The sequence below is a fragment of the Penaeus monodon genome, chromosome 27 (genome assembly GCF_015228065.2).
Source record: "Penaeus monodon isolate SGIC_2016 chromosome 27, NSTDA_Pmon_1, whole genome shotgun sequence".
Taxonomy (NCBI): Eukaryota; Metazoa; Arthropoda; class Malacostraca; order Decapoda; family Penaeidae; genus Penaeus; species Penaeus monodon.
The window spans coordinates 37,500,604-37,500,824 of record NC_051412.1 but is presented as its reverse complement, the minus strand read 5'-3'; positions in this window follow the sequence as shown (position 1 = coordinate 37,500,824).

Genomic DNA, 221 nt, shown 5'->3' with positions numbered 1-221 from the left:
ACTAATTGGTAAATTCTTGAAAGTTACGGCATGTGGAAAAAAATGCCGTATTTGGCCCGTAAGGTGATCGAACCCTCGACACGCGCGTTATTAGCACGGCGCTCGAACCAGCTGAGACATCAGGCCGTGTTGAGGTGTTTTATTTTTAATTTACTTTATCCTAGATATCTGGACTTGTTCTTAAAAGTATCTGAGATGTCAGTATGTAAAATATTGCCTGC